The 11182-nt window shown below is 46.9% G+C and overlaps 1 pseudogene; it reads right to left on the bottom strand.

Annotated features, from left to right (window-relative positions):
• Positions 1–4104: 4104 nt before the first annotated feature.
• On the bottom strand, positions 4105–4224 carry LOC143928564 (U2 spliceosomal RNA; annotated as a pseudogene).
• Positions 4225–11182: the final 6958 nt, after the last annotated feature.

Here is an 11182-nt window from a genome sequence, read left to right as displayed (position 1 = left end):
TGTATATTGTCTCATTTACTGTTGTAGACTCTTTACTAGATCGTTTGAGATGTGGCTGTATCCCATTGTTTTATTGTTTGTGTCTGCCTTGGGAGCAACCTATTATGGGATGTATATGTGTATGTGGATTAGATGTGAGGGAGGGGGGAATTCCTCCAACAGCTCTCCCTACTGATAGGACAGTCTGCTGATGAGAAGTTTGAATACACCTGTGTCATGCTAATGGTGGAGGTAAAGTCTACCCCGCCCTGTGTCATTATGCAAAGGAGGGGGGATTGTCCTCTGAGTGTATACCTCTGTGTGCCTTTGTTCAAATAAACAGTTCATGTTCCAGCTTTGCAGCCAAACGAGTCCTGCCTTGTTCTTGGTTGTAATATGTGGCTATAATATATAATATCTAGATTCAGACTGGAGAAAGCGATATATGACGGAAGCCCTTAAGCGGAGTGTGGGACGTTCCGTTACACCTAGTACCCGGGGCATTTGCTTATTTCTGGAGAAATGCAGCACAGAAAGCCCTCTGAGATACATACCTAACACCTGCTTGTTGGTCTCCAGTGCTGCACAGGAAGCTTTGAATGCACTTTCTGCCTAGCCAAACAGCAGTCATTGTACAGTACATGAAGGTGGCTGTGTTTCCTTAAGGCCGGGTTCACACCGCTGCGATGCCGGAACGTTGCGAATCCGCGGCGTTTTCCCGCATCGCATTACTCCCGCCGGCAGTTCACACTGCCCTATGCGGACGGCTGGGAGTGTCAATGATATGTTAATGACACCCCCAGATCCGTCCGCATATCGCAGTGCGATCTGCCGACTCGCACAGGAATCGGATCGCATGGTGTGAACCCCCATGCGATCCGATTCTGTTGCGGACCAAAAAAAGGGTCCTGTGCGAGTTTGGTGCGGGAGCGATGCGAATTCAGCCATACTATCTGTATGGCTGAACTCGCATTGCTACGGAGATCGGATGTGATTTGCGGTGCGAATCACATCCGGATCTCCCCCCGAAGCAGTGTGAACCCAGCCTTAAGGAGAATTATTAAAGAAAAATAATAAATGCACCCATATTGCTAAAAGCAAAAATGTGCATTTATTATTATTATAATTTTTTTTTTGGAGCCTGCAAAGCTTTTTAACTATGATCAGTGGATCATGGGTACATGGGGCTCCTTCAGACTACCCCCGCCCCCCCCCCCCCCTCGCTCAGGTCCAAGGTACAGACCTTCATCTATGGAGCTGCAGGAAGTATCGGTGGACTACAAGTTCAGTGACGTCACTATGCTTGTGCTTCATTGAGAACTACAGTCCCTATGGCGGATATGTTTTCTTTTTATTTCACAACTTCCTGTGAATAAATGACAGCACTGAATTCCTTTGATCAAATTAAAAGTTACTTTGTCTGATGAAAAGAACTGATACATTTATTTTTTTATAAATGAATATTACTGGTCACGTCAACCTCAAGGATCGCCTTGGGTCACATTGCTGTCAGCACATTGTCTTGTGATTTCCAGTGCAACTTTGCAACATGAACTACTTGGGACTTTCATGCGACATTAGAGTCCATGAGACTCTAAGTCGCATCAAAGTAGTGCAGGAACCTTTTTAAAAGCCGCTGCGTCGCATTGATTGGAACGGCTGCCAGTGAAATTAATGTGTTTTCACTTGTCATGGGACTCTTTGTGTGTAGCAAGTCACAGTAATGTGAACCGAGGCTTACACAAAAAAAAAAAAAAATTAGTAGTTTTGGACCCAAATATTACGTATTGAGGAGGCCTTTCACAGTCAACAGGGACGGTTTTAGATTTTGCAACACCGCCATCACCCTATCTGGTGCCTTGCTGTGTTTAGGCCCACTTTCTGCCATGATACACCTAAGGCTGCTTTCACACTGCTCTGTTTGAAAAATGCATCAAAAACGCATATGCGTTCCTGGTGTGTTTTCTGGTTGCCTGACTCCCAGCATGCACCTGTGAAACATGGACATGTGACTCAAAAAAATGCACCAAAAAATGCAACCATGGTGCATTTTTGCTGTGTTTTCTATTCATTTCATTGGGGGGGGTTTGGGGCTGAATTTTTGGTGCGGTTTTGAAAAGCGCACCAAAGATGCAGAAAGCAGGACCTTTCAAGTCCCGCAGCGCAAAGGTGTTAAGAGTCCCACAGGATTTAAAAGGGAAATATTTTTCATGTATTTAACAAGGTAAGAACGCAGCAAAAACGCATAGGTTCACACTTGTGTGTCTGCTTTATCAAGTGTTTTTTTCATGCATTTTTCATAAGATTTATGCTCCCATTGAAGAAAGGCCAATATCACACCAAAAGAAGTGCCTGAACCTTTTTCCAAGTCGCACAAAACATTTTACATAGCATGACATTCAAAGCACGCCGAATTGCACAGGTGTGCACGGGGAATAAGAAAAGAGGCACTTGGCCCAGAGCCTGGCAGCACCACTACCTGTCAACATAGACAGTCCTTGTTGACTTGCGCTGGATCGCTCTTCAGAGGGCAATGGACAGGTGGTGGTGGGGGGGGGGGTTATATCCCCTCCTGGTTTCTGGTTTTAAAGTAGTTGTAATGATCTGTCATGAAATATAAACAAAGCACATCCCTCTATAGTGTGTACTTGTCTCAATTCAGAGCACCAAGTGTCATTTCTGTCTGCTGCCTCCTTCCTCTCCTATCTGCAATGAGCCACTTCTGACAAGTTTTCTTGACACCAAGAAAAAAAAAAGAAGGTGACATGGAGGAATCTCCAGCACACAGCCAGTGATTAAAGTGGTTGTAAACCCTTACAACACACTTTGACCTACAGGTAGGCCTAGATTAAGGCTTACCTGTAGGTCCAAGAAATATCTCCTAAACCTATATGGTTTAGGAGATATTTGCCCGAAGACAGGCACAGCTAACTACGGCGCATGCGCCGTAGACAGCGGCGCGCAGGCGCACTGAGAGCGGCATCTTCAATGACGGAGATGCCGCGCGTGTCGGCTCCCTTGCGCATGCGCGGGAGTGACGTCATCGCGGCTTCGCCGAATGACAGCGGCGGAGCTGCGAGACCCCACCGAGAAGATGGATGCGCCGGACTACAGGGGACAGCGGTGACTTCGCTGGCTCCTGTGTCTGGTAAGTGACACATAATGGGGTAGTATGCGATGCATTGTAGTCCATTATGCTTTGCCTTTGCAGAGAATGAAAGAGGAAGTAAACCCATCAGGGTTTACTTCCTCTTTAAAAGCCTCAGCTGTGTTCTTGTGTGCTGTGCGAAGAGGAGTGTATCCCTTCCCTCCAATCAGCTCTCAGAGCTCAGCTCCTCCCGCCCTCCATTATCTGAAACGTCAGACACGCGTTATAAATCCTGGAGTTTTGAACAGCTGCTTTTGCAGCCTAAAGTGGAAAGACCAGGGGGCAGTAAAAATGCGTCTCGAACCCCCAACCGCAAGTGTAGACAACGCCATACAGAGGAGGCGATTTACTAAAACTGCAGAGTGCAAAATCTGGTGCTGCTCTGCATAAAAACCAATCAGCTTCCAGCTTTTATTGTCAAATCTTAATTGAACAAGTTGAAGATAGACTCTGATTCGCTACCATTCACAGCTGGACCACATTCTGAGTGTTCCAGTTTTAGTAAATCTCCCCCAGAGTTCAGGAGCCAGTCCGTGCAATCAAATAGCCAACTGCTCTTTGCGAAGCTGGCTACACAAACAGTACATACAATCTCCTTTAGATTCAACAACGGTTTAGCACAGGAACCTACCTGGACAACCTATTCAATTTCTGTCCAATGAGGTAAGCCTCCTACTTCATTGTGATTGGTCTTTCCAAAGGAGGTTGTACAATGCGTTTTTTTTTTTTTTTTCTAACTGAACAGTCCTAAAGTTCACCACACACGTTACAATTGGATTATACAATCTCCCTTAGGGCTGGTTCACACCACAAAAACGCTTTGCATGCACATTTTTAATGCGTTTTAGGTGCGTTCCAGTGCTATGTTGGCACTGGAATATATGTTTCCGGGTGCATTCCAGATGCTTTTTTTTTTATCCTGTTTTTTTTTTACTGTACTGAGTGCAGTGCGTTTTTGATGCGTTCCAGTACATTCCAACATGTTTTTGATGCATTTTACAGTGTTTTTTTTTTTCTGCATCAAAAAACACATGGGAAGTAAACCAATAAGAACAGATACTACACTTGATCTTAGGCGATAGGCCGAAAAAAGCGATCAGCTCACACTTTATAATCAATTACAGCCAGAGATTTTATTCATTTTGGATAAAGATTTTACGTCAATGAATAAATGCTGATCGTTCTAAGCACCCCTGTCAGCGATAAATGGTTTGTCTCAACACTTTTAGCTGCTACGTCTGCAGGATAGCTTAATTTGTTGAAAAACAACAGACTTGCTAGCCAACTCACCAGGTGAAAAGAATGAAAGCCTAAAAAAAAAAAAAGAAAACAAATGCAGCCATCACATCTTATGCCCCATACACAGGGTCGGACATTCCGACGACAAAATCCGTCGGATTTTTTCAGACGGATTTTGCCCCAAACTTGTCTTGCATACACACAGTCGCACAAAGTTGTCGGAAAATCTGATCGCTCAGAACGCGGTGACGTAGAACACGTACGATGGGGCTATAAAGGGGGCAGTAGCCAATAGCTTTCGTCTCGTAATTTATTCTGAGCATGCGTGGCACTTTGTCCATCGGAATTGTCTACACACGATCGGAATTTAAACAATCGGATTTTGTTGTCGGAAAATTTCAGATCCAGCTCTCAAACGTTGTGTGTCGGAAAATCCGACGGAGCCCACACACGATCGGATTTTCCAACAACGAGATCCGATTGCACATTTTCCGTCGGAAAGTCCGACCGTGTGTACAGGGCAAAAGAATTGCTAAGCTGCAATATAGGTTGTGTCCACTGGGCACAGTGGATTGCGGATCCTGGTACCCGGTCATCTTTGATCACAATGTAAACAAAGCTGTTATGAATAAAGCTCATTTATAACAGCTCTGCTTCCTATGCCAGTGATCTGTGATTGGCCCACAGATATCAAATGGTACCTGGGCCAGTCACAGCACCCTGTATCTTGTGATTAGCTATAGCCGATCACAGATCACTAGTAATCACAGCTGCAGGGGCAAACTGACAACTCATGGGGCCCCCAGGCATTAGGAGATTATGGAGCCACACAGTATACAATCACACAGTATACACATACATGTACACACAGTATACACGTACATGTTTCTATTGGCTGAGAAGGTACTGGAGAGGTGGGGCAGCTATAATTTCAGGATTTTTAGACCAAAAGGATGTCGGTAAGGGACATTTCAGAGACAGATGTAAAGAAAACACAGATTTTTACATACCGTCCCTGGTTTTACTGAGGCTGGCAACCCTTATGGGGCCCCCTAGTGGCCCGGGGCCCTCGGGCGGTGCCCAAGTGGCCGAATGGTCAGTCCGCCCCTGCACAGCTGTCATGAATGTTTGAAAACATGACCGTTGAAAACATTGCTAAAGATCCCTGACCACCCTTCTTCAGAGTGGTAGTGTTATTATGGTGACCCCAAACTACTCTGATGGAAGTATGTAACAAAAAATATAAAAAAAAAAAAAAAAGTAACAAAAAAATAATTTACAATTTTTTTATTTTTTTTTAACATATTATCACCAGTCAGTGGTGATGATCACTGATCACCACCATATGATGACGCTGTACTGCACTGGGGACAGTAAAATAAATGGTGAAAAAATTATTTCATTTCTTTATTTTACACAAAAAATTGTGACAAAAATTTACAACTTACAAAAAAAAACTCGCCATGCCTCTTTCTAAATACCTCATGCTGTCTACTTTCCAAAAAGGGGTAATTTGGGGGGTATTTGTACTATCTTGACATTTTAAGGGTCTAAAAGAAGAAATGAGATCAGGCCGTCAGTACATCAGGATTGATCGAATTTTAAAATATATAAACCAGGGGTATTGAATTAAAATTCAAGGAGGTCCGGTCACTAAAATTTTCTTCCGGCTGAGGTCTGAATCTTAAATCTGTGCTATGACTCTGATTGGCGCAAGCCGCGCTCTCTGGCGCTTTTGTTACTGTTTCCTTCACAAACTCTGGTAATATTCTGTAAATGTCTCCATTAGTGTTCCCCCCTTACATCAGGTGCCCCTACAAGAGTAGTTCATTACATTGGGTGCCCCCATCAGACTACTCCATAAATCAGTTTCTGCTGTCAGGGTACCCCCTTATATCTGGTGTCCCCATCAGAGTGCCCCCTTATATCTGGTGTCCCCATCAGAGTGCCCCCTTATATCTGGTGTCCCCATCAGAGTGCCCCCTTATATCTGGTGTCCCCATCAGAGTGCCCCCTTATATCTGGTGTCCCCATCAGAGTGCCCCCTTATATCTGGTGTCCCCATCAGAGTGCCCCCTTATATCTGGTGTCCCCATCAGAGTGCCCCCTTATATCTGGTGTCCCCATCAGAGTGCCCCCTTATATCTGGTGTCCCCATCAGAGTGCCCCCTTATATCTGGTGTCCCCATCAGAGTGCCCCCTTATATCTGGTGTCCCCATCAGAGTGCCCCCTTATATCTGGTGTCCCCATCAGAGTGCCCCCTTATATCTGGTGTCCCCATCAGAGTGCCCCCTTATATCTGGTGTCCCCATCAGAGTGCCCCCTTATATCTGGTGTCCCCATCAGAGTGCCCCCTTATATCTGGTGTCCCCATCAGAGTGCCCCCTTATATCTGGTGTCCCCATCAGAGTGCCCCCTTATATCTGGTGTCCCCATCAGAGTGCCCCCTTATATCTGGTGTCCCCATCAGAGTGCCCCCTTATATCTGGTGTCCCCATCAGAGTGCCCCCTTATATCTGGTGTCCCCATCAGAGTGCCCCCTTAAAGAGGAGTTCCCATTCTAAAAATAAAAGTCAGCAGCTACAAATACTGCAGCTGCTGACTTTTAATAATCGGATACTTACCTGTCCCAGGGTCCAGCGATGCGGGGGATCGAAGCCCCTTTCATTTCCCCCTCCGTTTGGCAGTGCCGGCATTGTAACTGTGGGCACCCACTGTGCATGCGCGAGCGGCACTGCGCTCCTGATTGGCTGCGCAGTCATGGACCTATCACGTGTCACAGATGATTGGCAAGAGGGAGGGGGCAGAGCTGAGCCCTTCCTGCACTGAAGGGAAGTGATGTCACCAGCCCAGGCACTGAAGGAGGCAGACTATGAGGGACCCCCTAGCAACAGCCATTTAGAGGTGAGTAAAAAAAAAAAATTTCCAAATGTTTTTTAAACATTTTTTTTAGCAACATTCAAGCCATTTTTTTTGTATGCAACTCCACTTTAAGTAACATGTTCCCATCAGAGTGCCACCTTACATCAAGTTTCTGCATCAGTGTGCCTACTTAAATCATTTGTCCCCATCAGAGTGCCCCTTTATATTAGGTTCCCCCAGCAGAGTATTCCCTTACATAGGGTGTCCCCATCAGAGTGCCCACTTACATCAGGTGTCCCCATCAGAGTGCCCCCTTACATTAAGTGTTCCGATCATATCAGGTGTGCCCATCACAGTGCTCTTTTACATCAGGTGTCCACATCACAGTGCCACCTTACATCAGGAGTCCCCATCAGAATGCCCCCTTAACATAATATGTGCTCAGCAGTGTTCCCTTTTAAAATAAAGTGTGCCCAATCAGCGTGCCCCTGTAAATCTCTGTGAAGTATACACACACACACACAGACACACACACACACACACACACCATACCTTGAGGGCAGGCAGGAAGCGGGAGCCAGCAGAGGTAGCGAGCTGCAAGGGAGCGGGAGCTGCACTGGGGGCGGGCTGCACATGGGATATCACACCATCCCTTGGAGCCAGGAGAGAGAGCGAGGCGGGGTGCACTTGCAACGTTATTGGTTGCTGGGACGCCTGCGGTCTTAGCAACCAATGACTCCTGGGCAGCAGGGATCTGGCAGATTAGACTGGCAGGCTGACGGTCTGGACAGAAGCTTTGCACGGCCCGCCATTTAATGACTTCTGATATATTCCATAGTTTCTCAGCTACTTCAATCTGCATTGCAGGCAGGGCAGGACTTAGGGTGATGGGGGCCCCTGGGCTTGAGTCACTTTCGGGCCCTACCGTCTATACATTACTGTATTTATCAGCGTATAACATGCACCGGTGTATAACACGCACCCCAAGTTTAGGAGGGAATTTTAAGGAAAAAAACTTTTAGGAGGGACGTTTAAGGGTAAAAAAAAACCTTACATTTAAATGCCCATCAATGCAGCCTTATCAGTGTCCATCTGCAGCCTTGCCCATCCATCTGCAGCCTTGTCCAGTGTCATTGCAACCTTGTCAGTTTCATTTGCAGCCTTGTCATTGCAGTCTTGAAGTTTAAAAATGGCGCCGCCTCTCGGGGGCGCTCAGCGGCTCTCGGCGGCACTCGGGTCCTCTCGCAGTCCCTAGAGTAGCCGAGAGTACTCGGCTCGGCTCTCAGTCACATCCAGTCCCTGTGTTATGTATATCATAGGGCGGGACTGTGAGCGGAGCCTAGCCAAGTACACTTGGCTATGTATCTCAGCGGGGCCTGCGGGGCCCCCTATTGAGTGGGGCCCATGGGCTTGAGCCCAGTCAAGCCCAATGTAAGTCCTGCCCTGATTGCAGGGAGAAATAAACCACCACTGCTCCGTGCACAGAGCCCTCTACTGTGATTCGCTGAGCCGATCAGCAGGTCCCGGACATAAATCATTGGCCCAAAGCTGCTGACCATCTTGCTCTGTACTGAATCACAGCCTAGTTGGGGCGGCAGGCGCGTGCCATCTACCAATGGAATGCCAGATGCGGTACATGTATAGGTGTACACCGTGTATGGTCATGGGGCGCTCCGCAAGTGGCTCATTTTGGTCTAAGCTGCACGGCTTGTTTTTATCTACAGATGCCTCTTCTTTGCTTGGGCAGTTTTTTGGTGAAGGTGAACTATGGCCTTTGGCTGCCATCATCTTCCCAAGATGCTGCCGGCCTTCCTAACATGCTAATTTATCTGGATCAGTCAGAAATTTTTATAGAAAAGCAAATGGCAATCTCATTATTAGCGGATCTTCCTTTTTTAGCACTTTGATCACATTGTCTGACTTCCCGTCATATATGACCGCCAAAAATACAAACAGCGTTTGTCTTGTTTTCACTCATCCCTATCGTGCAATGTGACACCCAGTAAAAGTTTGGTGTCATTCCACACTTTCATTTTAAAGACCAAACTTAGAAATGCAAGGCAAAATGTTTGCCTATATACTATTTTTAACGCTATAGCGCCCGCAAAACGCCCCCGGTGTGAAAGGGGTCTTAAAGCGACGCGGTGCCAAATCGCATAAAGTGCTCTGGTCAGGAAGGGGGTAAAATCTTCGGAGGCTGAAGCGGTTAAAGCGGGACTGTACTGCGGAAAAAAATATTAAAAGGCAGCAGCTACAAATACTACAGCTGCTGACTTTTAATAAATGGACACTCACCTGTCCCGGGGTCCAGCGATGCCGAGGCCGATCGATCGCTCAGCTCTCGGCTGCTGCCGCCACCATTCTGGGTGAGGGAATCACTTTCCGATTCCCTACTGCGCATGCGAGTCGCGCAGCGCAATAGGAATTGTCCGCGCTGTCTCTGGGACCCGTGTGTGTCCCAGCAGACAGCGCGGCAGGACAGGAAATGGCGTAGACTCCCACGAGAGTCTATGCCCGGAAGTGGGTGTAAATACCTGTCTTTGACAGGTATCTGCACCCCCCTCCCCCCTGAAAGGTGCCAATTGTGACACCGGAGGGGGGGAGGGTTCCGATCAGCGGAAGTTCCACTTTAGGGTGGAACCCCGCTTTAACCTAATGCACGCTAACCCTTGGTTAACACTGAATGTGGCTTTGAAATTGTGCGACCTCATTTGAAAACGCACGATTTCAAAGCCGCATGTCGGTGCGACTTGGCTGACATCTGAGCGACATCATGTTGCACAGATGTGTATGCAAGTCGCACCTGAAATGACCAAAAGTAGTGCAGGAACTACTTCTTCGAATCGGAGCAGCGCGCCAAAGTCGGCGCTGCGCTGATTTTGAACAGTTCCGTTGCAACAACAGAACAAGTTGTTCCGACAGTAGGGTGCGACTTCTCAAGTCGTGCCGATGTGAACGGGGGGCTAACTCTCTGAATACCATGTTGCTCTGCAAAAACTAAAAAAACTAGAGGGGTATGAAGGAGCCCTTTAAAAAATCATCAGATCCTAAAAATGTTACACGTTCATCTAGGAATGATAAAAAATAAAAAATTCTTTTACATGAACCATCCTAACAATTTGTCTCAGGGGCACTTTAAGTGAAGCCCAACCGTAGAGCTGGTTTCCTACACACCGTGGTCCATTGTCTTGCCTGCCCCACCCTGCGATAGCTGGCACACTTCCTCATCAACGCACATGGCTCTGCCAGCCATGATAGTAACGAGTTTTCTCATCCGAGCCAAAAAGGATTCCGCGCCGAGGCCATTCTAGGAAGGAACACCTGGCCCCGTCCATTGATCACAAAGTGTGCCCGAGGTTCACCTTACACCAACTTCCCAACACAAAGAAAACCAGATCCCTTCAATTAGTCCGGCTTAATGGGGGGTAACAAAGAAAACACCTGATCACATTCCCACAGCTTCCACAGCAGCCTGGCATTTAGGGATAAAAAAAAAAAAAGGGGGGAGGTAGGGGCGTGTTTAATTCCTGATGTTTAACCGTCCGCTGTACACCGTGGGATTTATTGTGAATGGTTAAAGATAGAATCCTTACTAGTTAATAGATGCTGGAGGCACAAAAATCTATAATGCAGATTTCAGGCTCTGGGGGGAGGGGGGATTTACTAAAACTGCAGCACTCAGAATCTGGTGCAGCTGTGCATGGTAACCAATCAGCTTCTAACTTCAGCTTGTTAATTTAAGCTTTCGCAATAAAACCCGGAAGCCGATTGGTTTCTGTGCTGAGCTGCACCAGATTTTGCACTCTCCAGTTTTAGTAAATCAATCCCCCCCCCCCCCCCGTGTGTTATAGGTGCGTTTGAGATAATACACAAAGGGCTCATTGGCTGCTCTAGCTCCCCTTTGAAAAGCGATCTGCGGTGGAGCGTTTTTTCAGAGGCATTTAGAGTTTACA

The sequence above is a fragment of the Lithobates pipiens genome, unplaced genomic scaffold (genome assembly GCF_037356315.1).
Source record: "Lithobates pipiens isolate NorthernLeopardFrog02 unplaced genomic scaffold, aLitPip1_a1.2 Scaffold_23, whole genome shotgun sequence".
NCBI lineage: Eukaryota > Metazoa > Chordata > Amphibia > Anura > Ranidae > Lithobates > Lithobates pipiens.
Note: the sequence above shows the minus strand (reverse complement) of the source record. Positions and strands in the feature narration are given on the sequence as shown.